Consider the following 25,597-nt stretch of genomic DNA (forward strand, 5'->3'; position numbering starts at 1 on the left):
ACTCAGGGCACTGTTAGTTTGTTTTGAACATGCCGTCTAGTATCTTGCTACCCAAATGCATGTGATTCAACAGTGGTCTGGTTCTAATTTTGAACTGGAGCCTTATTAGTTAATTGAGTTGATCCCATGCTCTGTTCAGCAGAAGGAGGTCTACCTCAGTATTTCTTAAATGTCTCTTTTGAAAGTATTGATTCATAACAGGCTTTCCTTTATAATACCCCAATGTTCTAGTTATAATTATTTGTATATAAGTTTAATACAACAAATACCTATTCCATGCAAATGAACTCATGAACCATTTATTGGACTGAATAACTTTACAAAGTAATATTAGAATTTGGAGGATACCCTAATGTAGTTGACACTCAGGACACACAGATTTTCCCCCAAAACAATATAGAATAATATAGATTAAATGTAATGTATTCTGTAGAGTGAATTGGATATAGCTTTCTTATGTTTGTATATGAATGCATGACCAGAGTATCTCCATATCAAGTACAACAACAAGAATAGGAATTTATACTCAATGTAGGTATGATATGTCAAAATACATTCTACTGTCATGTATAACTAAAGAACAAATAAAAACAAACAAACAAAAAATAAATGGAGTCTGTTTTATAATGTGATCTCTGCTGGTCAATCCAACAGAATTCATTCTTTAAGATATGTGTCCATTTCTCAGGTTGCTTTGGTCTTGTTTACCTACAAATCATGATGATGAAATGGGTGGTCCTGTTTCTTCAGATGATTGATTGTTGACTGTTCATTTATTCAGGATCTATTTATTGACTTGCAGTCTGTCTTCTCCATCATTAAATTTGTCAGTTATGTTATTATCCGACTCAAGACTATGTTATCTTTTTAGAGACTATTTTAAATCCATCTGTCGCTATTAATAGGAGTTGAAGGCTTTCTTTGCATAAGGACTGATGTTTAGTTGCTCATCTACAGCAAAGAAGCAATGCTAACCTATGAGAAAATGTGGGGGCGGGAAACATTTAGAAATTTACTTTGATCAGAGTATGTGTCTTTACAAAATGGGAGTTTACCTTGGGTCTCTGTTCTAAGTTGTTGATATTTCCCAAGCAATATTTTAGGTTTCTAAGGAAAACAACTACCCAGCGAGTGATTAGACTTTTGGCCAGGGTGTGTTTCTTCTATTCACTGCAAGCCACATTCATTCTCGATAGAGTCATACCACCACTGTGCACTGTAGTAGAGTAGAACCTCTCGTGTAGATTTGGAGAAGTATCTTGACCACTTTTGAACCTCTATCCAATAAAAACTGCACTTCCCAACACCAACACTCAAAGCATCAAAGTGTGCAGTTAATAGAGTGTTCTCTCTGCCGGTTTACCCATTGTTTAACTCTCCATGATGAGTCATTACAATGATCATTCTTTGGAAAAATACATTTCTGACGTTGGCCTAGACAGTGTGTCATGGAAGGAAGCCATTTATTATAAGAATCTTGCTTGAAATCCTAATTAAACACTTTTGTTCTTGGGTCACACCATGGGACAAATATCTCCGCACTTTTGGGGGTAGCTGGGTTGGACTGAATGTGAGATAGCTCATTGCTTTAAGACTTGACCATAGCAAATTCTTCCAGCAAACTCAATTATGAGAACATTAAGTGACATCCTTAAAAATGTTATGTAAGAAATGTAAACATATATGCTCCTTTGCCATGATGAAAAGCCATGGAGTTCTAAGTGGGAAATGTGATTACAGAGTCACAGTGTACTTACAAAAACTTTAAAGATGCCTCCCTGTCACGAATAACAACGCAACGTCACGCTGAACTTACTACCCAAATCAAGTGCCTTTAAGAAATATTTCCTCCTCTTTGGCACCCGCCCCCTCCCAGGGAGGAGGACAGAGAATATAAAAATAAGAAAACAGACTTCCTACTTTGCTTCTTTACCGTCTCAGTGGGAGTCACCAGTGGCAGATTATTCACGTGGCTATGTTGTAAAATCGTAGATTTTTAATATCTGAACTACTGAGTACAAACATAACATTTAAATAAAAATAATGCGGAGTTATTTATCTTCACCCAATCTTCTCCACCCTGTAGAGGATGTGAGCTGTCTCTTTAATAATGCAAAGGAGTAGTAAATTTCAAGCTGAGGATGGGCAATAACAAAGAGAGTGATCTCCACGCTGCCCTAATGTCAGTGGAGTGGCTTAGGAGGACACCTTATTAGTTCTAACAGGCTGGTTAGCGCCGGGTCACCTCTCTGCCTCCATCTCCCCGGCAGGATCACTCATCTCTGGGCTATATTTGGGAGGGAAGAAGTGAGGGGGAGGGGAAGGAATATATTTAGAGCCTCTCTCATCTCCCCAGCATTTACAGCTGTTTATTTTTATTTGTTGTCCAATTGCGTTATTCTTCTTCTCTGTCTCTCCCTTCTCGCTGTCTCCCTAGCTGCCTGTTGGTGTATCTGTGGTGAGATAGAGCAGAGACCCTCTCCATGGTTTCTCTTCTCCATTGTTTCATTTTTAGAAATCGTCTGAAATAAGAGTAGTTTATAAATCTGTATTCCATGAGTATTTACTGTACTAAAAACATTTAACTGGGAGAAGGGCCCAGCATCGCTAAGCTTCCAATTAACAGGACCAGCCAAAAGGAATAGGAGAGAATTCAGAGAGATGCACATACATACCTTTTTCTGTCTTAAAACACTGAGATCCATCACATTTTAGAATTGTGTAAATCAACAGAACAGTGTAAATCAATCACATTGGAGAGTTGTGCTTAATACGTTTTCACAAAAGAAAAAAGATTAACTAACTATCCTCCTTTTAAACATGAATTTCTGTGCTGTCTTTGATTTTTTTTTTCCATCGTCGATACCAACATTGCCCCTTTCTCCTCCCCCACCCCCACCCCCTATTCTCCATCCAAAAATGAATGCAAAGAAATACTATTAGGCTGCCTGGTTATGTATTTTTTATGAGGCCATACAAGACGCTGCCTGACCCCTTGCCGTTCACGTTATAAGCACACTGAAGATGCTTTTCATTTGGGTTTTGCTTTTCAGCCTGGATGACCTCTATTTAAAAAAAAAAAAAAAAGGAGGAGGAGGAGGGTGGGGGTTGGTGGGAAGGCCTAATATGTGACCCCAGGGACTAGTCGCTTCAAGGATTACATTTAATTCATATGATAATATTGAAATATAACGTTCCTGGGTCTAATGTTTGGGTTATTTTCTCTTTCTCTTTATTTCAGGGACTCATTGATGAGTCCTGTCATAGATGTTTTTCATCAATTTTGGTGTAGAGAGCTATAACTCATGCACTAGGGTCAGATTCTTAAAATTACCTTTTTTTTTTCTCTCCCCTCCTCTTAGAATTCAGGTCATATATACAAAACCTCTCCCTCTCCATAGTGTCTCTAAAAGACATAGAGTAATTAATTTTTCTAATGTGTGTCTACCAAGAGTTCTGTTTTAGTTAACCAAACAAATTTTATTTTGGCATTTCTGAAATCCATTCTCAACAACTGACCCCCAAGTTCTGTCTTACTGTGAAGGCACACATCTATTGAACTCTTTCCTTTTTGGAAAGATACATTATGGTATTCCTTCTTACATGTCATGTGTGATATTTAGATAACCACCCACATTTGGGTCCTTGTGCCTGGTACATACATACTCTGTAATACTTATTTGTACATCACTCTTACAATTGTCCTTCTTTTTATAATGCCCGTATCAGTTATTGAATGTCCCCTGTGTGAATTTTAGTGGACTTTACAAACTTCACCATTAAAATGTTTTCTGCCCCCTGCTGCGGGGCCACGTTGCTCACTGTATTTAAGTTTGTGGTTAATGTTCAAAACCAATTTGTAAAAGCATCCCTCTGGCTAGTTTTTAGAATGACCTTCCTGTTAAAAGTTTCTTCTGACATCACATCTTTTTGTCTTTGCTAGTTGAAAAGAACAGGTGGAGGAATGGAATTAAACTACACGTCAGTAACCGTATTTTGAAAATGTTTTTATTCCTTTGGCTTAATAGTCCGCTACTTAATTTCTTCAAATCAGCTGCTGTTCATCAGTGCTACAGCATGTCGCTTGTCTTGGAAGCAGGTTCCTTGGAGGGACAGTAACATTTCACTGGAGCTAATAAAGTCAATTAGGATAATATTATACAGTAGGCCGCTACAAAATCAGGTGCATTTTGCACCAATAAGTCTGTTTTAAATTCATTCCAATCTTATACTTCACAAGGAGCATATAGAGTGCTGTTATTATTAGTGACATCAGCTTGAAGATGTATATTTAATTGCAATCTTTCTCTTTTCTATTCTTTTTAGTTAATACAAAAGAAAAAAAAAAAGAAACCCAGCAAATTTGTGGATATGTTCACACGTTTTCATTACCACAAAAGTACTGACAAAAACTGATCAAAGCCGGGAAATTCATGGCAGTAGCTGAAACCCCATCTCCAGCCAGTCCCTTATTATTACCCAGGTATTGCCACAAAATGTGATTCAGCAAATAAAGCCCCTGGCTGCGGGGGTGGGGGTTGAGGGGGGGGCTCTGCAATCAGAGCCCAGCAAAGTGGGTCTGCAATGAGGTTTTCAGAATGACTCCTAATTTTCCTACATTTGTTTGCATCACAGTCTGAACATTTTTTGACATCTGGGTGACTGGTAGAAATGCACATATGTCTCCATGTATACATAGAGTCCATATATTTTTTGTCTTTGTCAGTCACTGTGTGTGGGAGAGGGATGTTTTAAAACAGAGTCCAGGTTCTCCTTTGTAAGGCATTAAGCTGTGACCCTCCTCCCGCCTTCCCTCCCGCTGTAGCCCTGGACTTCATGATCCCTCCTTGACTGCTAGCTTAACATAGAGTTGTCTTTTTTTTTTATTTTTTTTTTTTATAAACCCAGTCACAACACAGAAAGAGGAGGAGGAGGAAGAGAGAGAGAGAGAGAGAGAGAGAGAGAGAGAGAGAGAGAGAGAGAATGTGAGAGAGAGAAAACACTAAAAACCTTGAAGGATGGTTCTCAAAAATACTAAAGGAACCACAGGGAATTCCTTTTGAGAGCAACAGAAAGCAGGCTAGCTGAGGTAAGGTAGATGTGGACAGTCTTTTCCTTCTCTTTTCTTCCTTCTCTGTCTCTTTCTGTGTAAGTCTCTCTCTGTCCCCCCTCCCTTCTCCCATTCTCTCTCTCTCTCCCTCCCTTTACATTCATATGTTCTGTCTCCCTCTCTCCTGCTCACTAGCTGTTTCTTTATGGATCGGGGAGGGCGGGTGGGTGGGGGAGCTACCTAACTTCTTCCCTGCTTAAGCAATCTGAGAACGGAACTCATGTGAATATGCAAATAGGACTGCCTGGCCGCGTTGCTGACACGTGTATGTGTTGTATCTCTCTCCCCACCTCCCTGTCTTAGTGTCTGATCTTCAACAGATTGCTGTTGTTTCTTGTGATCACCAGCACAGCGTGCTGGAAAGAGAGATGGGGGGGGGGTGGAGAGGTGGGGATTGGAGGGAGTGTTGTGGGGCTGGGAGGCAGGAAATCATGACATGATTGCTGTGACTTTTTTATATTAATGTGTGGCTTTTTTCTAGCTCATTTGCATGTCAAAGTGGTGGAGGTGTGAGGGCAGAGATTAGTATGGAGATGACATAATGATGCAATGAATTAAATGTGATCACTTCTCTGAGCGGGGGTGAGGTGGGGGGGGACACGAGGTTGGGAGGGGGGTAGCCAGTAAGACAGACGGAGTGAGGGAAGCTAGCGAGAGGGGAGCGCTGCTTCTGATCTGCACCGCACAGTTGATTGATGTCACCAGCTCGCAGAATGCATCTTTTTATTGTGATGGTGGTGATGGTGGTGGTGGTGATGCTGATTGCGATGATTACACTTACCGTTAGTGTGAAATTTGAATTTTAAGTGGTCAGTGCTGGAGCTCCAGCGTACGTGATTATTTGGTCCATCAGTGCAAACCCTTTACTGTCAAATTTTAACACCGCTCCACATTTGCTTTTATTAAAAAAAAAAAAAAAGACGATGCAACCTACAGGAAAGAGAAGATTGCTAATCTGTGATATTACACAGTGGGCTGGAATACCAAAGCTTTTCATGTGGCTTCACTTCTATTTTTGAGTATGCAAAAAAAAGGTTGGGGGGATCTAGATTAAAAACATTTTTATTATTATGAAGAAAAAAAGAATCTTTCATTGGATCGGTGGGGTGGCAAAGGTTTCAACCAGTGACAATAAAGAAAACGCAATTTCATCTCTGGCATTCAGCGTTATCTCCCTTTAATAGCAAAACCAAACCAGACTGATGGCTGAACAAAGCAAATTCTCAGGCGGCTGGTTGCAGGTCTGAACGCAGGAGTAAAACCGAAACATTTTTTTCCCCTCCTTTTGCCTATTTTATATGCAACACCTGAAAATACGTACAGAATAGTTGTAAAAGAGGGGAAGAGGAAGAGTTTTTTTTTTAAACACTTCTATAATTAAAAAAAAAAAAGAATATAAATACAGACTACAAAGGTCTTTTAGACTTGGGAGATTTATTTGTTCCAGAAGTCAAAATCATTCTGTCTGCCAGTAAGTTTTCTTCTGATTAGTCTGGTCTACTGCTTCTTTGGGAGGATGGACTTCCTACAGTATAGACAAATCAGTATAGAAATTAAGGACTAATTGTTATGTGTGCAATAACCCTGATGATATAAATGAGCACTTAAGAATCCACAGAACATCACTAACATAAATTTATTGAAAAAGAAAATCCAAAGCAACTCCATTAGTTTTTCTCTGTTATTGTTAAGGACTTTAAATGGATTTCCTAATTGGATAATTTTATTCACAAGAATAATACACAAATGGAAAACAAGCCCTAACTCTGGGGTGGGGGTGGAGTTGGCCTTTAGAAGGAGGAAAATCTCTGGCAGAGCAAACCACCATCAACTTGGAAAAAAACCTGCTCAGGGTGCCAGGATGGAGGGTAGAGAATAGCACGTATGCGTGAGAACCACCTGACCCAGTGCGGCTGGGGGAAGTAGAAGGATGTTTTTAACATGTTCAGGCAATACGGAAGATAAATGCACTCGCCTCCTTTTTATGATATTTAAAACAGTGTCCATCATTATTGTCCTTCTTCAATCACATGCATTTCAAATTCTGAATTCGTTCTGTTTTCCTAGGATGCAGCATCCTTGTTCCCCTTCCTTGATTCACTCTCATCCACATCTTCAGCATTTTCTGTCCACCAAGTCCATCTATCTGGAGATGCACTTGGACTCACCTTGCTCCTCTTACTTTTCCCAGATGAAGGCAGCTGTGCTTACTATAAACTTGGTCTCACCAATTCTGTGCATGGACACTATTAATAGAAGAGCGTATGGTGTCCTGTGCTTACACCCTTTTCCTGCCAAATACATGCAATCCATCAAGACAGTCAGAGGAAAGTTCTGGAGTGCTGGTCTTGAGCAGCTTTCCTCCGACACATCAGCACCTGTATCCTTATTCTCCCTGTGTCCCCAGGTAGTACTGTGGCCTCCTCTGTGTCCTGCTTTCTCCTTGCCTTAGTCTTCTATGCCAATAAAGAAGAAAGGCAGGGATGAGGATTGTTACTATTGATCTGCCCAAGGGGATCATTAGGCATCCGTATCAATCTACAAATCAGTGGGCCTGTGTTACTAGCTTGGGCAGTCATTGCCAATTTGTTCCTATTAGATGGCTGAGCCTGGAGGTGTGTGATGAGCAGATTGGGGCTTTATCTCAGCACCGGAGAGGATGCAGGCTTGCTGACAGACAGCAGAGGTTCAACGGAGTTTTGTTTTGGGGGTGGGGAGAGCGCAAGGGAGACAGGGATGCTTATGGGTTTTGTTTTCTGTCCTGAAAGCTGTTTGCACCTTAACTAGACCACCAGGGTGGACCCTACCCCATCCTAAGTGAATGAGCTCTAGTTGGAACTGGCCCCTGCATCACCATCTCCAGCCCTGACATCTCCCCGGAAAGCTGTCCACAGAAACATCTTCTCTTGTATTCTTTTGTGATCCTTTTTGGGATCCGCATCAGAACAATTGAAATGTAAACATTTTTTTTTCCCTTTTCCTCCTCTAGCAGTATATTTACAGTTGAGCAGGTGACATTTTTAGCTGATATTTTCTCTGTAGTTCAATTAGATAAAGCAAAAGTTAAAGCTGTGGATAATTTTGTTTGGGAAATCATATTTACCTTTTTCTCTTCGAACCGAAGTCTAGGAGGAAGTGTGTTCTCACTGCATTCTTGATTAGTATTGTTTTTTAATCTTTAAAGATCATCCTTGTCTTGGGCTTTCAGAGAGCAACAACTATGGCAAAAGCCACATTCTCTCACATGCATGTACATGTGAAAAATAAAAATTATGTTTCCATGGGGGAAGGGGAGGGAAAAAGGATAATGAATGAATAAGCACAATTTATGTCGTTACCGCTGCTAGCGTGACATTTCCTCTTCATTATTTTGTGAAAACCTCAATTTTAAACCTGGTTTTACTCATTCCTGACGTGAGCATTATTCAGTATAAATATCTGTCCATTGCCAGGCCTCGGTGAAGCTCCCAGTGACATTTCTGCTTTATAGCTTTCTGCTGGGGGTGGGGTGGGGGGAGACAAGGAAGGTGGGCTGATGCAGAGAGGGAGGGAACCAGGCAGCCTCCACTTCCTGGGAGCTCTGTTTTTATTCAGCCAGGGAGTTTGTTCCTTGTGAATAATAATCTGTTCTTCCCAGCTGGGGTTGGGGGGCAGTGGCTAAAACAGCCCAACTTAAATTGAATACTTAGCCCTTACCATCTGCTTGTGAAATTGCTCATCACTCCAAGGGGGGGGCAAAAAAAAAATTTGTGTGTGTGTGTATGTGTGCTTTTAAACAACCTTTCATATTTTGAGTGTTGAACGTGAGACAGTCGTGTTTATAGTGAACCCCCATTGCCAAGTGGTTTTGGTTGGCTTTTGGTGACCCAACATATTTTAACTTGCTTTTAAAAAAAGGAAAGCCCCTGCGGCGCTTTAGAAGACTTTCAAGTTCTTATTACTGTGTATCAGTTGGTAGTGGCATTTTCTCACCTGTGGGTGGGTGGGTTGGTTTGTTTAGTTTTCCTGGCCTGTCCCCAGTTCATCCACTCTAAAGATGCACGCACTTCATTCCCTCCGACGGGAGCCTGCTGGTTGGTGGTGGTGAGTGGCTCACACGACTTCACAGAAACACATCTGTGTGGAGTAGATGATTTTGGAAGTTAAACTGTTTTAATTTATCATGGACCAGACCTCCAGGCCGCTTTCATCTTTGTGGCAAACGTATAGAAATCGATTTGGAGTGGACTCAGAAGAATGTTGTAAGAGTTGGTTTTGCAAATATTTATAAACCTAATTTCTTTGGAGTGGAGTCTTCTGAGAGAATGGTCCCTGTACGATTAGGCACAGAGTTCCCTTGGAGGAGGATGCTGCCAAAATCTGTTGTTTTATGGTGAAAGGCTGAGAATTCAGATTGGTTGGCCAGTGACACGCTGTCAAAGCCAGAGCTATCTGGAGAGGTATTTTATTAATCCTTAGGATCCCCTGTCCCCGTTTCTTGAATCAATGAGAACTTCACAATGAGCGAAACAAACAACCCGGGTACTCTGATTTTCCACTGAAGGACAGAAAATGGACCTTTTTGCATGTCTCTTTAGCAGGGAAGGGAAACCCATAATTTTCTCATCACACAGGGCTTATTACTTAAAGATGTTGACAGTATGTAGCAACTTCATAGGAACTTTTAATCAGCCAGAGCCTGGCCCGTCAGCCAGGACATTTATAACTTTGGATTCACCAGGCTCACAAGCCATCTCTGATTTCTCCCATTCTGATAGAAAACATTTTGATTTCTTAACACACGGTTTATCTACCCATACATCTCCCTAGTTTTCCCTGTTTTATTTAGTGTGGCTTCTTATGTGCCATTTCTTCATGAAACAATTGGTACATTCTCAGCACGCTGTTCTGAGTGGAGAAACCTCGTCTAGATTAATGGTCAGTGTCGCACACACGCACATCTGTGTTGTGATAGTACAGAGGCGCTGAGAATTACTGACAAGATCCAGAATAATTCCTAATGCTGTCGAAGGCTTCATTTTCTCCTCGGAATGATGGATGAGGCATAAGAGGTGCCTTCTGAGATCATTATGTGCATCATTCTGTTAAGTGTTATTAAAGTCCGTCTGTCTTAGACAGCAGAAACTGTATCTTCGCCCTTATCTTGCTTCTGTTTTTAAAAAATGGTGACTGTGGATCCCTTCCTAACGTGAGCTCTTTTTGAGATCATCTGCCTGTTAATTTGGGTCATAAAATTATTGGGGATTGTATTTTTCTTTCAACCTAAAATTTGATAATATTAATCCACAAGCAGATTCTGGTTTATTTTTAAACCTTTAATTTCACAATAAATGCTTTAGGAATTCATTTTACTATTTTTTAAAAAAAAATAAGATGCGGCAAGTACCAGAATTTGGGGAATGGGTTTCACTCTGGAACTTCCAAGAGAGAGCATAGTCTTTTATTTTCTGAGTTCCTGTTATTTTAAATACCACTGTTGCTTTGTCACCTCAAATTGATGAACATGCAGGACAAGTTTGAATCGGGTGAATATTACTCCGAATTCCTCCCTAATGGGCAGATGTATTCAGAGGTGACAGTGCAGAAGCTTGTCAACCAGAAGGAAAACTTTGCTCTCCACTTGGTCAGGGAAAGTTTGTTTTTACGAATTGGTACATCTGGAGGGAGGGTGAGTTTCCCCCAGTGCACAGGGCACTTGCTGCTTTCAGCAAGGCTGGGTGAAGAGGGGTCAGGAGTGAAAGTGGCACATGAGCTGCGAAGGTAAATTACAGACCGTTCCTATTAGATCTCAAGCAATTGTACCAGAAGAGAAGAATTCACTTTTAAGATTCAGAGCTCTTCCCAGACTTGCATATTTTCCTGGAACCTATGCTCAGAAAATATAACTGATTTTACAGAACATTTTCATTATTACCCAGTAGCCCTCCCCATCACCTTTTATTTATTTATTTATTTATTTAGTTATTGTTTTTGAATAGTTTGCTGGAGTATCATTAGATTCCCAGAGGCTTATCTGAAGAAAATGAAACCAAAAAGAAGTAAATCATCACATCTTTTTAAAACACGGTTTCTTCTTTTCAGAGATTCATGGAGATCTAGAAAGGTTCATTTTTTTTCTTTTCTTTTTTTTTTTTTTAACTTTTAATAGAATTATATAAGTTTGATGCACAGCTGGGATAAACCCAGCCATCCACAGCACAGCTAGTTTTTGAACATTTAATTTTATATTTGAATAATTCTTCAGATTCAGGCTGTAATCATGAATGTCATATAAAAAGTTTTTTTTTGAAAAAAAGAAATTACATTATTTCACAGATGTGCAAATACTTCTGAGAAAAAAATTACATTGATCAGTTTTTAATACCCCCCTGTCTCACCCTTCAGTCAAAGGGAAAAATAGCTTTTTTTTCCCCCATCTTTGTCTTCAGAAAGGTGCTAGATTGTAAACATCTGAAGGAAATGAAAGGGGGTTGGCCAGTCCACCCCAAACTCTTTCCAGATTTTCAATCCTTTCAGCAGCAGCCTTCAGTTCTCAGAAAAGAGGGAGGGTCTGGGGGGGAAAAAAGGAGAAAGGAGATGTCTCTGTTTATTATTAAAATTTAAAGTGAAAAGCATCGCTATAACTGGCTAATTTTGAATCTTCTCATTGAGGGGGCTTTGAGCAACAAGAGGCAAAATTTAGACAATGTGTGCACCGTGGTGATTTGGGAAAGATAAGGCATTTGCCGCTAATTAAGATCTAATTCTGGGAAGAGGACAATAAGCAATAGATGATTATCTTTTCTCTTATAGTTTCTGAAACAATAGTGTGTAGAGACTTGATTCAAAAAAATAAAAACGACTCAGTCAAACAGGATCATTTTTACTTAGGCAGAAAGATGAGTCTTTGTAGGAGTGTTTCTGAAACAGTGTGTTTATTCTGGTTTAAAGGGATTTCGGAATTTCTGTGTTTTGCAAATACAGAATATTTCTGGAAGCAACAATTGAAGTCGAAAACCCTGGCTGTTTGAGGAACAGTCACCTGTGGTTGGGAACACTGCTGTTACTCAGGGCTGAATGACCAGGCGCCTTTGAATCCGAAACAAACAATTTAATTAGAAGCCTGGAGTGCGTGCTTTTCCCACGTCTCTGTCATTAACATCTCAGACCAAGTAACAGGGCACAGCCTCCACACCCATATAGTATTTGGATATTTGATATGCCCTCATAAAGATATTCTGCAAGTGGAAAAAATTACATTAGCATTTAGTCCATGGATAATGATTTGGTTAAGCTACAGTTTTTCAGGATTTCTTTATTGTCCCAACTTCTTCTTCTTTTTTTTTTTTCCTGAACCCAAACAGAACAATCTACAGAAATAAAACAAGGTGCTATATTCAGATCAGTAGGGACGAAATCACAAGTGCCCCTTTGTCTTTCCCAAACCATACGTGCCAGATGCTCTATGAGAAAAATAATCTATAATGTTGGGTTTATTTTCAATATGCAAGTCGTATAAAAATATGCAAGCTCTGATTGCAGTGTGCTGGAAACGACTCCACAAAAATGTGTAACGAAAACTGTTACTGTAAGCGCGGCTCATGTATTGGAACGGCTGAGACAGCTTGATACAGTCTTAACACTTGTTCAATTATAAGGAAAAGAAATTCAGAAGGGAACTTGATTTAGATAAGAATTTTAAAGAATCCTTGACATTTCCCTAGTAACTTCCCCTTCCAATCAAAACCGTAGCCTTGCCCTCGTCTGTCCCCTTCCCTTTTCACATATTGAGGGTCCAACTGATTCAGAGAGCTTGGAACTAAGAGGCACCCTCGACTTGACCACCTTTTCCTTCCAAACCCTGCTCCTATTTTAGGTTTTATTGAGGGGCTGGGTCATAGCTCTTTGCAAATTATTTCAGGTGTCTGCTCTCTTGTATTCACTTAAGAAATGGAAGAGAAATCATCTGGTCGCTGGCCACACTTTTCTGTCACGCCCATTTCTTTTTCGTTTAGGTGATGTCATCTCACTTTCCTGGGAGATGGATTTTTGTGCCCATCAGAAAGGTTGACAGTGATATTAGTACCAAACCTTTAGTTCCAGGAATTTGTACAGATGTCACTGTTTTCTCTCCATTTAGCCAACGCTCGACTGATAGGACTACTTTGTGTGTATGTGCGAAGGCACGTCTATAAATAATACACAGGCTTTAAATATCTATGTGTGCACATGGCTGGATGTTGTGCTGTTGTGTGTGTGTTCCAGCCAAACTCGTTCTTGGGGTGACTGAAGACATAAAGAACATAAGCTCCCACCACCGTCAAAATTCCTTGACTTTTAACTTTCTGAACTGAGTGGTCTGTCTCGTTCGTGACATATGTAGGGTTTCATTGCTAATAGTGCATATTTTGAGAGTGACATATTAATAGTGTTTGTTTAATCTAAAAAATTGGCACCTTAGCATCATTTTAAAGTTGGTCTCCTCAGGGTGATTAAAAAAAAAAAAAAAAAAAAAAAAAAACCAAAAGTCAAAATCCCAAAGCCTAATCAAAAGAAACCAAAAACCCTCCAGCTTTAAGCTAACCCAGTGCATGGAGTGTTTTTAATATGAAAGAATATGACTTGCTTAACCTTGACTAAAAATATTAATCTCAGGCATTTGAGGGGAAACCCCCCAAATCTAGTGTTTGTGACCAAGGCCCTCTGTAGGCAGCAGGGAGAGCCGTGTGTCTGCATCAAGGGGGACAAATGGCCCACAAGCCTTCACTTACAGTGTCGTAGCCTGTTTTGACTTCTCAGTTTCCGTTCATTTCATGTTATTTGGGTATTTGTAAGTGGATGGAAGAAACAAAGTGCCAAACTTTTTCAAGGTATCCAAGACACTTACAACAAGGTCTGTGCATTACGGGCTGGGCTAGAAGGGGGGAAATGGGGAAAGCTATCTTTTTTCCTTTTTTTTTTTTTTTTTTTTTTTTTACTTTCTATAGTGGTTAGTGGGGGCAATTTAAAGAGGGATCCTGGAATTTCCAGACCCTGACTCTATCTTCTAAGTCATTTCTGTACCTGGAATAAAATGTTGCTGTAGAAATTATTGACATAATGGTCCCCATGAGGACTCATAGCCATCAAAGTGAAATCTCACAATAAATTCAGAGGCCACCTGGAGACCCACCGTTAAAGAGCTTTTTAGAGGAGGGGGGGAGATTTTAAAAGCTTAATTCTTCTTAAATATAAGTTCACTGATCATGTTTCTGTACCATTTTCCTTGAGTTGAGTTCTTTACTTTTAGCTTTGTTAAATAATCCTTTAAAGCTTTTTTTGACAGCAAAAATGCTGCATTTTTGTATAGATGACATCACTAGCTCTGCTCCAGCCACACGGCAAGCCACAAGGTTACGAAGCCATAAACCACAGTCAGAATTTCTGTGGGTCTCGGGAATAAAAGCCTTAAAACGTGAGGTGGGTCTCAGTGATCTGCGGGACAAACACTCCCAACGATAATACCAGAAAGATTATTGATCCGTGTGGGGGAACATTTTCTTTTTCTTTTTCTTTTTTTTTTTTTTAAGCTAATTAGTCTTTGCGAAGTCAAATAACTAATGCTGTTTTACACTTAGCACTTAGGCGGAGCTTTCATCCTGAAAGTGCTTTGAAAACATTAACTAATTAATCATTAGCTAATTTAGCAACTGACGATAAAAGTTGAGAGACCAGAGGAGGCTGGATTCCACCAGTGTTGGGTGCACAGAAATCCCCTGGTGGAGTCGAAGCTGGGGAACATCTGTCTGGAGCAGAGCTGGATAGCGCAGGTCGCCAAGTGTGGACAATTTACAGGACCATGCTCAGGTAATAACTGTAGATAACACCAAGAAAACCTTTAAGACACATCCTCCTGAACAATCTTAACAGGTAATGGTCAGCTTTGTCTTTTTTTTTTTTTTAAGTGATAATGAAAAAAATAAAATAAAAAGAAAATAAACAAGCCCATCTTAGCAGAGGCAGCCTTAGCACATAACTGGAGACTAAGAAGATGCTTCAGGTTGAAAGTGTGGTTAATACATCATTATTTCTCACGGAGGTCAAAGCGGAACAATGAAGCAATAGATGTGTTCTCTTTGGACTCGGAAGACTGGCGTGAAGTAGGAGTAACCCCAAGCAGAATGGGAAATTGTGTGTGTGAAAGATCTTTTGCAGTGAAGCTTCCTAGGTCCAGTGCAGTGTCATCCATGAACGCTGCCCTGGAAATCGAGCTTAGTTTAAGAAACTTGGTGCAGCCACCTAAGAGAATTCTCTTGTGTATCGAGACAAACAACGCTTTCCAGGGGGCTTGTCTGCTCAGCACTGTAGCCCCATCCATTATGTGAATGAGATGTGAAAATAGTTCCGCGTTTCTCTGAGCTATCAGCAGACCGCACAGGCTGAGTTTCTTTAAAAATACGGAGACAGTTCATCTATAGACTCACTCTGAATGAGTGAGTATGTGTGGTCCGGCTCGTTTAAAGAAAGAAACACTCCACAAAAGCCACCAGTATTATAGAAGGTGGTACCAGTAACTGCATTTTTTGAAGAATGAATCTACTGTGCTTTGCATTCAATGTGTTCTAATCCCATGTACCCTTTTGCTGCAATGAGGAAAAGCAAGATTTCAGAATATTAAAAAAAATGTCACACATGAGAAATGTGTTCTTGTTTTGCTCTTGCCTATCATTACTGAAGTGTTGGTAAACAAGGGGAGCAGAGACAGATGTTGTTTAAATTTTTCAGTGTGAGTACTAGGGAAAGATGACTGTAGGAGGGAAATCTTTCCACCAAGCAAACTTTGATAATCTTATTGTAGATGGCAAAAGGCAATGGAAATAGACAGTGCCCATCTAAGACAGCCGATGAGTTTACTGAAAAATTATTTAGTGTTCTGTGGGAGAAATTTAAGTGAAATGCTTTATACACAATTCCTGGGATAGTACTTGAAAGGTTTCAGTCCTGCTTAGAAGCATTTCCGGTTAATACTGAATTGTACTGTGGTCAGCCTGAGCTTGACTTCTGTTTTACCTTCAATAGCCCTCCTCTTCTTCTTTTTCTTCTTTCTTTGTTTCTTTATTTTGTTGCTGGGGACTGTACCCAGACACTTGAGCATGCTAGGCAAGTGCTCTATCACTGAGCTACACCCCCCCCAGCCCACTAGCCTGTCATGAATACAAAGCCTCTGTCTCCCACTTCCCTACTTTATCTTCTGCTTACCTTTTCTTATAGCTTGATAGTTTTTTTTTTAAATTGACAACTAAGTTTCAAATTACATCCCTAATTTGGGAATTTAAAATTTTGTATCTTCCTGTTAAAGGTGCTCTATTTTAGAGGGGAAAAGAGGGTTCATATCTAAAGATCACTTTTTTTTTTTCAGTTTAACTTTTGCCTTTGAATATCAAAGCTCCTTGATTCATAAACTTAGGGTCCTCCCATCCTCTCCCTGAAATCCTTATAGGCTTAGAGATCTTGCCATGATGGCAAAAATTTCCCCTATCTTTCAGGGCATACCTGACAGCTAGCACCTGTGAATCAACCCACCCCTTGAGCCTTGAGCTCTACCAGCAGAACTTTCTTTTTTTTTTTTTAATTTTTTTTTATTATTTTTTTCTTTTTTTATTGGTTGTTCACAACATTACAAAGCTCTTGGCGTGTCATATTTCATACATTAGATACCAGCAGAACTTTCAAAGGAGGCCTTTAGGAAGGTCAGGAGCCTCGATTAGCCTGTAGTTAAGGAATTTATACAAGGGAGATGGTTGTGCTCCCATTCGCACCGATTCTATCCTATTCTTTTAAAAATACGATTTCCTGTATCAACTTGAATCAAAGCTATACAGAGAATAAAAGCTAATTTCTTTGATACTGAAATTAGAATTTTGCAATAGTTGTTGTCAATGGGGGTGATTTTGCCTCCTCCCCTGTACTACACAGGGGACATCTGGTGAGGTCTGGAGACTTTGCTGGTTGTTGTAACTGTGTGTGTGTGTGTGTGTGTGGTGGGGGGATGAGGAGTGTGCCAGTGACTGTATTAGTTGGAGGTGGTTCACCATCCTGCAATGCACAGGACTTCCCTCTGTAACAAAGAATATCTGACCCCAAGTGTGAGCCTTGTGGAGGCTGAAAATCTGCTATCAACCTGTGCCTATACCCATGCTTAGAAAACACAACAGCTTTGGGGGAGGCACTTGCTTTTTAATAGTATTTGTAGGGGGGAAAAAAAGTATTTCATTGGAGAGAGAGTTCTTGCTCCTTAAATATTACTTCTCTCAACTCCAATAGCTTCATAGAGAGGGCTGGAAATGGTGACCCCACATCCTTTCCATTTTCTCACTTTTAAAAACCATGTAGCAAGCCAGCCAGAATGAAAGGGAAGCAGGCCGATGAGCAGAGGACGTGCTGGTGGAAAAGTGAGAACAACTTGCAAAGCCCTGATGGAATTTTATTTTTTAAAAGATACTTTCAAGGCTGCATCCCATACCATTTAAGAACACACAGAAAGAGACTTTATGCTTATGAAGTCTGTGCCCTTCTTCGTTGGTTCTTGACCAGGATGGTTGCCTTTCCTGTTGTGATTTTAGGGATTTTTTTTTTTTTTAATCTTTTGCAGAGCAGATTCTAACACAAACAGCTTGTGGAAATCACAAGCTGGAGATTGCGGAAAAGGACCCAAGGTCACTCGCCGTTGGTGATTATTTTTCTGGGTGTTGTTAACGTGTTATTCCAGAGTAGTTGCAAGGGGCTCGAAAAGGAGGCTTCTGCAGGAAATTAAGAAGCAAAATGCTGGGAGAAGATCTCAGAGGGAGAACATAATGATCTATAATAGGAACTAACGCTTCAACGACAATTTATATACTCCTTGTCCCTATTGAACAGTGAAAGGTGGACTAGATGTTTCTCCAGTTACCTCGGTCAGCCTTTTGAGCTGGCTCTACCATTTAAAATGAAGCGGCACTCGGCTTTCCCAGTAGATGGCATTGCAGTCTGTTCCGTGGTGGTGGGGAGCTTCCGTAGCCAATAGCACTTTTTTTTTTTTTCTCCTCTGCTTCTTGCTTGATAATGTTCCCCCTTCCCCCTTGCATTAAATACTAGCTTGAGGTTATAAATAAGAATCTTGTTTTCGCTAGTTACCTGGAACTCTCAAAAGATTTGATTTTTTTTAAAAGATACAGTAGATAATTTAATATGCCTATATCAAATGAAAAATATATATATATAGACCAGATCTGGGAGTGTGGCATATGGATAAAATATGCAAGCATGGAAAATTTTCAGACTACACTGTTTCAAAATGAGAGCTGCCTCTGGTCTTCATCTGTACACTTTCTGGTATTAATCCATTGTGCTTAGAGTATTGGTAGTGGAAGTGAAGAGAAAACCTTAAAAAAAGTTTGGTTTTTTTTTTCCTGTATCAAAGAATTTCCAGATACAATGTGTTCCTCTTGACTGAACCCCTAACAAACTTTATACCCTCTTTTTTAAACGACTTGTTCAAAAATTCTCTTTTTAAGATATTATCTGTCTGGGTTTCATGTGTAGTACATGTAGGACAAAAAGTACCCAGACTTTCTTTTTTTGGTTAATTATAGATATTGTCTCCATGATCTTCTGTTTCCTTCTTTTAAATCATTGAACCTAAAATCACAGCAGTAATTGATGGAGTCAGCAAGAGTTGTCACTGGCTGTGGTTGCAAAAAGATGCCAATGTGTGCTTTATTGTTATTATTATTACCATTATATTATTATTTTGCTTACTATGAAGTGAGGTCCCTGAAGAGCCATCAGTACATTAAACTGGATTTCAACCAAAGAGAAAAATGATAATATGGAGAAAAGATACATACTTATAAGTATATATATATATATATATATATATATATATATATAATCTCACAATGCTTTATTATGTAAATACCTTTTAAAATAGAGGCTGAATGTATGAACTATAATCAAAATAGATTTTCTTTTTAAAATGAAGTTTGAAGATGCGAATACTACGTTCATGTGTCTGTGTTTTAATAGAATCTATATCATCCCTTAAGAATCCTTTTCTTCCCCCCCATGAGCCTTCCATGTTCTCCTCATAAAAATATTTTTCTAAAACTGTCCCCCACCTCCAAATGAAGTCCTGTTTCCACTGAATATACTCAATATTTTCCTGATAGTCATTTGGTAATAATATTTGACTTCCATTTATCAATACTGTTTCTTTCCATTATTTTTTAATCACAAGATTATGAGCTGTGTATTTAGTTATTATTTAAGCTAAATGGTGTCTTTGGCTGTTAGCTGGAAAAGATAATGTCCCAATATCAGGATTAAGTTTTCATCTGTATCAACTGGCTTAAAAATACCCAACTTGATTCCTTTTGAATTAACCGAGTCTTATTTTATTTTTTCAATATCACCGATCACCATAGTAACCACTAGCTGTCAGTTCAGCTTCTGACATTTTTCTCATTTGGTAAGATTTCAGAATTGCCATCCTCCCTGCCAACATGTCATGAACAAGAAAAAAAAAATTGCATGAAAAATCTAATGGGTGTCTGGTCTGATTGTCCTCATTCGTGGCAGGAAAGACAAAAACTGATGAATTGTGAAATGTATTCAGAGGGATTCAAGGAAGCGAGTGCCTGGGACCCCCCCACCCCCACCTCGTTTCTTTTTGTTATGCTTGATGCGCCATACATGCTTACTCTGACACTTGGGTTTGTAGAAATTTAAGATTAACAATTTTTACATTCACCCGGCTGATCTCTCTCCCTTACCTTGTTTTTTTTTTTTTTTTTTGAAAGTCATCATTAAAAATAAAGTTACCAGGGCTCCTACTTAGCATGACTTCTCAGTCGTATCATAGATTTTAAACAAATCCAAATTGGCCTCCAACATTTAAGATGTTGTGCTTGCAAATGTACAACTCTGTTTGGGAGCCAGATGTGGACCGTGAATTCACACAGTGGGTTTTGTGTATATGTACATGTGTGTGCGTGTGCGCGCTCTCACGGGAAAGGACATTAGGCCTATTTGAAAAAAGAAACAAAGCTGATTGTAGGTATTTTCTAGGGGTTTGTTTTACATGATGAAGAAAAAATAAGAATAATATGGTATTTTGCAGTTCTTTGCAGTATTCCAGAGTAACAAATAAATGAGGGTGGGGGGACAGAATTTCTAGCCCACATGTGAATTGGCTGGTAAATGAAAGGAACTATTTCCATACTTAAATATTTTCTTTCTTTTGATGGCCAGAACTGTTATAGCAAGGACAAAAAAAAAAAAAAAAAAAAAAAAAAAAAAAAAAAGGAAGTTACAATGTACTTTAGCTAATACAGATCTACAAATTAATGAATATACGTTACTGATAGGGCACAAATGTATAGCTCACGTGTGGCTCTTATCACACCTAGGCAAGACATTTAATATGTATGTGGCATTAATGCAAAAAATATATAATATTAAAGATATTAGTATGTGTCTGTATGCATACAGATGTTCACCCTGTTACTTTATCCTTTAGCTATGCAGATGTACCTGGGTTTGATAAAACTCTCCAGAGGTGCTATTGTGAGCTAGATCAGTCTTATAGAATATTTTTTCATGACTGTCTACAAATTCAAGCTCAGCAGCAGGAACTCATTCCAGAAACATAAAGCTGATTTGATAAGCAGCTGTAGAATCCTGTGCTTTTTTTACTAAAGGGTGGACAACCCCAGGATCATGCAAGCAGACATTGGGATGTTTCCACTTCACATTTCATACACTCTGGCTTTAGCTTCTTAAAAAAAAAAAAAAAAAAAAAAAAAAAAGTCAGACACTGGACAGTTTGGGATTGTGTTGTAGAATTTATTACAGATTTTTTAGTCTCAAGTATATTTAAACATTACATATGGCTAAGAAGGAATGGAAAGGCCCCATGAAAAATTTGCCCATGAAGGACTAAAGTCCCTTAATTTAAAAAGCAAAACCACATATATATTTTTGATGCAATTTATATGAATATTAAAACATTTAATGTTCAGTGGAGGTGGATTGATAACATGATTTTGTCATTGATGATTAATGGTGTGCCAGAAATATACATGCCTAAGTGCATACATATGTATACAGTTATCAGATGTGTGCAAAATAAGCAATTTGGCTCATCGTGCCTTTATTATTTGATTCTTTTTAAATTTAAACACTTTGGAGAAACCAAACGAATAATGCCTGAATGTTTACTGCTATTATTGTGAACAAATATAACCCTTGAGAAATAACTAGAAAATTGATATTGAAGCTCGGGGTATATTTCAAACACATATTTGGGAGTGGAAAAAATAGAAAGTATTTTTTGAATACTGGCAAATAAATTTACCTCATAAAAGAAAAAAGCCAGAAAAATATAAATCTTTTAATAAGAAATAATAATATTTTTATATGCTGTGCTTTAAAATGAATGGCGTAAACAGCATATACTTTAATGCTTTTATGCTTTATAAGATTTATAACAATAATCAGCAAAACCTTGTAACTGTGTTTGCACTTTACGTGCCTTGAAGCCATTGGATCTTGTGGTTAATTGTATAAATTCCATACACTATGGGAAATCACGATGTATCATTTATATTCAGCATGTGTCATGTGTATAAATATTAAAATATATTAGCCAAAAATGGCTGATTATTCCTCAAACATTTTGTGATAAATCTTATCTTTTTTATGGTTTGGGTGGGGGAAACTAAATATTTTATGTTATTTGGAAATATTCTTTAAACAACCTAGATTTATTATGAACATTTTAAACATTTATAACTGCCTTAAAATATTCGCAGACTTAGCTCACTTAACAGCCATATACGGGGGTAAAGTTATTTTTTGTATGCAGCATATACAGGCAGTTGGGACGTGGAGTTCTGTCCAGTGTGGTGTAGATTGTCCACTCTGCCAGCCTCATGTATATAAAACACCCATTTGTGGATGGGTCCAGTTCTATGCAATCACTATCTTAGATCAAGGCGGGATCACCACATTATTTGTGCAGGGGTGTTTTGAAATCCGTGTAAATAGAATCCTCATCTTTTAAAAATTCTTTTCATCCATCCTAGACAGCAAGGCAGCATGCATGTGAATTTTTGTGTACGAATACTCCATTTTATTTCCCGTGTGTACTTCAGATATTTAAAAAAAAAAGTGGGTTGTATATATTCCAACATAAACACCTAAGTCAAATATACGAAAGGCTGACATAATAGCAAGTGTAAAAAATTAGGAGTGCTACATATTTATTGAGACTGATAGAGATGCCTAATGAATAAACAAACACAGGGCTGAACTGTTTTACAAATGTATTTGGCAACTGCCCGTAGCAGTGAATGTGTACATTTTGAGGGGAGGAAATGTCAGAACAGTCTTGTAAATACATGCAGCTGGAAAGAATAAAATAAAAAATGATGACTAGTGCTGACAGGCAGACTTGGGGTGTATGATATACTTTGTTCATTTGATTCTTAGAACTCAGTCGGGGGTTAAATTGGAATCCAGACATCAAAGAATTCTTCCACCAGACCCAAATTTTGCCCGTATAATTTTTTTCCTTACAGTTGTCATAATTTTAGCTAATTTCACAGTGCAATAAATTTTTACCGTTTGAAGTCTTTTTTTCCCCCCTCCTTAAATATGCACACAGTGTGTATATAATATATCTCATGTGAACTCCCCACACACCCGATACTGGGTACACCCACGCATAACAGTGACAGACACACACATGTGTCTGCAGCCCACGTGCCTGCGCACGCACCGCCACCGAGGAAGACATGGCCAAGGCAGCGTCGCATTTGTCTGACCTGAATCCTGAGGCTCCGAAGGGAAAAGGCTGTTTTCAGTAGCGATACCTTTGTTTCCTTTTTCTTTTTCCTTTTTTTTTTCCCCCCTTCTCCCGGCTGTTGTGTCTGCAAATGTTGGAAGCATGTGGTGCCTGGATATTTGGAGGTTTTGCAGATTTCTGTGTGATTTTTATCTGAAGGTCAGGGCTGAGGAAATATATCAGGTTGGGATGTTTGCAGTGTGCCATTTAGCCTTGCTCTTCTTATCAGATCATTTTCTCACCTGGGCCACAAACAGGGAACTCCTCCACAGAGAGAGTGAAAATAAGCACTATTGTATTCATATGCACTTTTTCTTTTTTTTCCTTTTAAAGCCTCAGAGCCCTTATTTCTATGTATATTTAACTTTCAGCCTTCCTTGGGTTCTCTTGGCTTTTGATTACAATTCCATTTACCATTTTGCATTTCTTAAATAAACTGTTAAAGGTAAGTGTGTGTGTGTGGCTTTCTTTCTTTTTTTCTTTCTTCTTCTTCTAATTTTTTTTTTGTCATGTAAAAAGTAAAAAAAAAAACAAAAAAAAAAAAAACAAAACAGTGATAAATCACATCTATAACGCAATGTGTCATTTCTGAGCCATTGGTGTGAGTATACTCTTCTTGGTTTTACTTTAATATGCCACTGGTGATAAAGAAACATGGATAAATTCAGTCCGAGGATTTTGTTGACTTGTGTTTTCCATGGATTTGAGGATCTTGTTTTCTAGTTGATGAACTTGACTATTTTCAAATGGGCTGTCCTGCTATGGTCAGGGCTAATTTTGCGTCTGCTACCTCCGGAGTAGTTAAGCAAGTGTAGTCCCCATCCCATGAAATGAACATGGTTTCTGGAAGCCCCAGATGGAGGGTTTCATACCATGAATCAGCATCCCAGAGTGCCATGGGTGGAGCAAATCTTTACTTAATAAGTAGATTTCTGTAAATTTGGGCCAGAAGGTAAATTTTTAAAAGATAAAATTTTTAAAAATGTAACTGTCCCAACTTTTATTACTTCATGCACAATTCAAAGGGCCTGCAGAGCCAAGGAAAATGAACTGCGTGTCCCTGGCTGTTCAGAGAAGATCACCTTCCAATTGATGGTGGTGAGTGATTAGCAGACAGGAGCCATATTGGAGAATGAAAGCTATTAAGAATAAGTGTTGGTCATGGCTTTTGGGAACCAGTGAGCGATGCCTATTGGCTTTTTAGGAGTATTGGGTAACTAATTGTGGCCCTTATTCCAACCAGTTATGCATTTACAATTAAAGATGAGAATATAGGTCGCAAAGTTGGCTGTAAAATCTTGCAGTTGGACCTCTGGAAGATCCTAGGTGACCCTCATTATGGTGGACCTGCCATTTTTCATCAATACAATTACTCTTGGAAATAATTCCTGAGGAGTAGATCTCATTGGGAATTCTGAGAGGAAGCCCTCTCTAATTTCCCTAAGTATCTTTCTGGTTCAGGTAGCTATGAAGCTGCTTGTTGCTTTTCTAGGTAATTATTTATTTTCTTCGATACTCTGATGATGGTCTCACTGTTAGACAACTACTATCAAAAGTATCTAATAAGGACTTGATGTTTTTTTTTTTAAAAGAGGAATTGGCGAGAGACTATCCGAAGCTCTGTCAGGCTGTCCTTTGGAAAAGATAAACATTTGCTTTCCATCTTGATGTCATCTTTTCAGGTTATTATTTGGTCACTAATTTATTTCACCATTAGTGAATTATGGTAGATTACTGCTTGGATGCATTAAAAGCACCAAGGAGCTGTGGTCCTGTGGCTATTTCGGGCAAAGTCATAAGCACACGCTTTTTTTTTTTATTGTCCTCCCAGGGAGCAGAATTTGAACTTAATATTCCATGAAATAAGCCATTGTAATCACGTTGGGTTAATAGAAGAAGTAAAATTGCCTCTCCTCTCACAAGACATTAGAGCAAGGCTGCATTATTAAAGTTTTCTTGCGGACAGGCGGTTTAAAATATATCCTCGGTGGCTGACGCAAGTCCTTTCAGTGTGGATGACAGCTTTTCAGATCTTAATAGGCTGCTCATTCCTGGTGCCTGAGCTCCCAGCATTTCTTCTTCTCGAGCCAGGCTGTGACATGATGGCTAAAATCTGGCCTCACATAGCGCCATGTGCTGAGCAAATCTTGACTCACAAGTAGATGTCTGTAAATTTGTGTTGATAGGGTTTTCAAGTTCTAATTGTTTACATATCAATATTTATTGAAGACTTTATCCATCTGGGGGATGCCTCCTTGGAACCCACAGCTCATTGGTACGTGTAGGACAGTAATGGGAGCCAGTCAATGACGAGATGCTCTCTTTGATTGGCCTATGTATTGTTGAGTCAATGCGAGACATTATTTCAAGATTCCTTTTAAAAAAAAAATCTTGCCATTGAGCCACAGTTGGTCTGATGGTAAGCCATGTCTAAGTAAAAGTTCAAAGAAGAAAGCAATAGATACTTATGTCTCGCTGTCTCTCCCACATCAGTTGCTGCATAGCACCTGTTAATGTTCATGTTTGGTTCCAGCTAACACAGGGAGAGCAGGTACTGCCCACCAGGCCTGATAACAAATATCACCACTCCCATGGTCTGAATTGACTTTGAACTTAATTTGAATTGGGGACTATATCTCAGGATG

Source organism: Urocitellus parryii, chromosome 15, assembly GCF_045843805.1.
Source record: "Urocitellus parryii isolate mUroPar1 chromosome 15, mUroPar1.hap1, whole genome shotgun sequence".
In the NCBI taxonomy this organism is placed as follows: domain Eukaryota; kingdom Metazoa; phylum Chordata; class Mammalia; order Rodentia; family Sciuridae; genus Urocitellus; species Urocitellus parryii.